At 41.5% G+C, this 4754-nt stretch overlaps 1 pseudogene; it reads left to right on the top strand.

Moving 5' to 3' along the window:
* The first annotated feature begins 377 nt into the window (after positions 1-377).
* LOC110588996 lies at positions 378-831 on the top strand (annotated as a pseudogene).
* The last annotated feature ends 3923 nt before the right edge of the window (positions 832-4754 follow it).

Raw genomic sequence — 4754 nt, 5'->3', positions numbered from 1 at the left:
TTTGGATGCTGTGGGAATCATATGTTGAAAGACACTCACCTAGACCTGGTCTCCCCAGAAAATGCCCCATGTTCCAGAATTTTTCTTGCTCTTATCTTCTGCCTCAATCCAAAGCTATTTGTTTAGTATCTTGTATCTTGGGGGCCTTGTTAGCTACTTAAAGACAATTAGATGAAAATAAGTTAATACACCTTTTAGTAAACATCTAGTGTTGTGATGCAGCACTGGAATAAGAAAGAATTCATTCACTCCCAAAACTTCCCATGCTTGGTAATGTGCTAGGCCCCAGGGGGACACAAAGATGGATATTAGGCTCTTTCCCTGCCGCCGCCGAGTGGTGCGGAGGCAGAAGGTCGCGGTGAGTTGAACGAGTGCAGTCAAGATTCGGCTACACTCGTAATCCACCGCCATGGCCGAGGAAGGCATTGCTGCTGGAGGTGTAATGGACGTTAATACTGCTTTACAAGAGGTGCTGAAGACGGCCCTCATCCACGATGGCCTAGCACGTGGAATTCGCAAAGCTGCCAAAGCCTTAGACAAGCGCCAGGCCCATCTTTGTGTGCTTGCATCCAACTGTGATGAGCCTATGTATGTCAAGTTGGTGGAGGCCCTTTGTGCTGAACACCAAATCAGCCTAATCAAGGTTGATGACAACAAGAAACTAGGGGAATGGGTAGGCCTCTGTAAAATTGACAGAGAGGGAAAACCGTAAAGTGGTTGGTTGCAGTTGTGTGGTGGTTAAGGACTATGGCAAAGAGTCTCAGGCGAAGGATGTCATCGAGGAATACTTCAAGTGCAAGAAATGAACAAATAAACTTGGTTCTTGCTCAAAAAAAAAAAAAAAAAAAGATGGATATTAGCTTGTGAGTAGCTTGCAGTCTTCAGCATCGTGCTCCAAAATGTGGTTCCTGAGTGATCTCCAGATGAATCTCCTGGGCTGCTGATTAAAACATGCAGGTGTTTAACCTCCAAAAGGGGCTTATTCAGTAGAGATACCTGCGGAGGCTATTTAGAATGCACATTTTCAGCATGCTTCAGTTTTTCTCTACTTTAAGACTGGGAAGAGGTGATTCCTGGATTCAAGGCATCAGTCAACCAGAACACTGGCAGCCATGGCCAGATTTGACTTGTAGATATGTTTTAAAATTGGAAAATTTCACATAAACATTTGATTTCTTCCATCTCTTGAAAAATGAGAAGCTCTGACATTGCTGCATTTGTGTTTTCTTAGTTCGGTTCAAGGAACTCTTCCCCTTTAGTTGGACAGAGCCTATGCCTTCCTCTTGGCTCAAGTCCCATCATTCTCTGTTGCCTTAAACCCTTGGCCACCCTTATTCAGATATCCTACATACCTGGCTCTTGGTAATCATTTGAGTTAATGGCCTACGATCTAGATTCCAGTGGATAGTTACAAATTTAAAAAATTTGGGGGCGCCTGGGTGGCTCAGTTGGTTAAGCGACTGCCTTCGGCTCAGGTCATGATCCTGGAGTCCCGGGATCGAGTCCCGCATTGGGCTCCCTGCTCGGCAGGGAGTCTGCTTCTCCCTCTGACCCTCCTCCCTCTCCTGCTCTCTCTCTTATTCTCTCTCAAATAAATAAATAAAATCTTTAAAACAATAAAAAAAAAGTTTTTGTTAATGTTATCCCAGTATATATGTGTTCCAGGTAATGTTAGGCTAGAACTTAATTCTATGCAGTACCTCTGGAAGGCCCCGGGAAGTGCATGTTCTAGGTTCTAGAACAGAATGGGCAAGACTGTGGGGACAGGTGTTCCCTTTCAGTCTTCTGGCCAGCATAGGTTTGGTTTAGGCTGTTGAACACAGGTAGCAGGAAACAGAATTGAAATCACCTTGTTTCTTTCTAAATCTAGCATTTCTATAGCAATTGTCACCATGGTATCTTGATGTGTTCTGACAGGGGAAATTTTACTTTTATTAAAAAAAAATGTGGTAATAAGGGAAAGAGAAACTCCCTCCATGCCTTAACCCTGGAGGCATTTCCTTAACTAAGAGCTCAGAAATATGTGTGTACAGGACAGAAGCTCCACCATGGTCTGACCCAGCCAAGGACTGGTGGTATTTCTTAGTGATGAGGCAGCAGATGTCCAGCTGAAGGATCCTTGAACCTGAGGGCTGGAGGGTTCCTCAAAGTCATAATACTCCTTGTGTAACTCTTTTCAGCATTTGAGGCCCTTGTACATGTTAATCTCATTCAATCCTCACCACAACCCTGTGAAGTAACTATTGAAATGCTCATTCCCATTTTAGAGTGAGGAAAAGATAATCACTTGCTTCAGGTCAAACAGGTCTTCTAATGCCAAGGCCCTGCAGTTTAAATGACAGCCATTGTTTTTAACTCTTATTCAACCTAGACTACTGGAGGAGTGGAGCCCCCTGGAGTTGTGTGGTGTGGGCAGTTCTAAGCCATGGCACATTGATGGAAAAGTTTGCATATGGAGTTCACTGCAGGCATAAATAAGACATGTGACAAGCTTTGTGCAGTTCCTGGTGGGCTGGCTATAAGTGCTCTTTTTGTCAAACTCATTAAAGCATATTCAAAATCAAGTGAATGAGATGATATAGAAATGACCTTGAATCTGATCTCATTTTTCAGTACCCTCCCCCCCAAAAAAAGAAAAGAAAGAAGCAAACTTCAGAACCAATTATTAGGGACAAATTGCAGGTTAACAAGCCCATTTATTGGAACATTCGCACTGAGAAGCACCAAGGCACCCCTCACTGCCCCATGTCTGTCCATAACTTCTTACCCTAGAGATGTGAGCTTACTCCAGAGATGACCTGGCCGATATATAGTCACTTGTGAGAGAGCACAGGAAGAATGAGTTCATTCAGAACAGATGCTATATTAGTTTGCTAGGATTACCATAATAAAGTACCATAGACTGGATGACTTTAACAACAGATATTTATCTTCTTACTGTTTGGGAGACTAGAAGTCTAAGATCAAGTTGGCAGCAGGGTTGATTTCTTCTGAGACCTCTCTCCTTGGTTTGCAGATGGCCATCTTCTCCTCTTCCAGATGGTTTTCTTCTGTGTGTGTGTGTGTGTCTGTGTCTTAATCTCTTTTTATAAGGATACCAGACATACTGGATTAGAGGCCCCCCCAATAACCTCATTTTACCTTAATTACCTCTGTAAAGACTCTATCTCCCAAATAAGTCATTCTGAGGTACTAGGGGTTAGGACTTCAACAAATGAATTTTGAGGGGGACGTAATTTAGCTCATAACAGATGCTTATATTGACTTTTTCCAAAGGATTTCTGAATTGTTAGCATGAATTTTGATGGTGGATGGCAAGATACCTGCATTACTAGGTCTTAGACATGTTTTCAAGTCCATGTTTCCTCCACTGTTTTGATTAAAATAAATAAATACATACAATCTTACTGGAATCACATAAACTGCAAGGCGAGCCTCAGTCTCAAGGGGACTCAGTGTGAGCACAATGGTTTCAGATACTCCGAATTTCTGAGAGGTTGAAAGGCTGAATTTTTATATGAAATTCCCCAATTTTAAAATGTGGGTAATTATTCCCTTTAAAAAAAATAACATTGTATGAGTTAAACAAAACATGGAATTAGCCCATTGGCTTAGATTAGGCTGAATTTAGATCTAATGGCCTGGACTAGTTCTCCCTAATCCCTAGTGATATTTTTGGATCAATACTATATATTCTTTAATTAAAACATTTCCTTATTGAGTAAAAAGAGGTATGCTTTAAATGTAACAATCATCAATTTGGCCAGAACTGACTTATAGGATCCAACCCACATTTCTCGATTATGACTTTTGTAAGCACTTATGGAGAGTTTTTACTATTTAATCTAAAATCTTAGAATATTTACTTAAAAATTTAAAATTTGTACAAAAGAGCTTGTTAGGACTGTTGTGTAGTTGTAGAATCATTTTAATAAATTCAATAAATTATTTCTGAAATGTCATGTGCTTAAGGGTGACTGTTTATTCTTTAATAGGTGTATGCAGAGCATGAAAATAGTAATGAACCAAAACTTACTAGGAGTTTATTGGGGGCCAAACACTGTCCTAAGTGCTTTAAATGAATCACTCAATTTAATCCTCCCAACAACCCTGAAAAGGCAAGAGCCATTATGATGGCCACTTAACTGATAACTGAGAGGAGCACTTGCCCAAGGTCACGCAGCTAGAAAGAGGCTCTTTTTTTTTTTCTTTTTCCCCCTTTTTTTTATTGTTATGTTAATCCCCATACATTACATCATTAGTTTTAGATGTAGTGTTCCATGATTCATTGTTTGTGCATAACACCCAGTGCTCCATGCAGAACGTGCCCTCCTCAATACCCACCACCAGGCTAACCCATCCTCCCACCCCCCTCCCCTCTAGAACCCTCAGTTTGTTTTTCAGAGTCCATCATCTCTCATAGTTCGTCTACCCCTCCGATTTCCCCCCCTTCATTCTTCCCCTCCTGCTATCTTCTTCTTCTTTTTTTTTTCCTTAACATATATTGCATTATTTGTTTCAGAGGTACAGATCTGAGATTCAACAGTCTTGCACAATTCACAGCGCTTACCAGAGCACATACCCTCCCCAGTGTCTATCACCCAGTCACCCCCTCCCTCCCACCCCACCCCCCACTCCAGCAACCCTCAGTTTGTTTCCTGCGATTAAGAATTCCTCATATCAGTGAGGTCATATGATACATGTCTTTTTCTCTGTTTGACTTATTTCGCTCAGCATAATACCCTCCAGTTCCA

The sequence above is a fragment of the Neomonachus schauinslandi genome, chromosome 12 (assembly GCF_002201575.2).
Source record: "Neomonachus schauinslandi chromosome 12, ASM220157v2, whole genome shotgun sequence".
NCBI classification, from domain to species: domain Eukaryota; kingdom Metazoa; phylum Chordata; class Mammalia; order Carnivora; family Phocidae; genus Neomonachus; species Neomonachus schauinslandi.
Note: the sequence above shows the minus strand (reverse complement) of the source record. Positions and strands in the feature narration are given on the sequence as shown.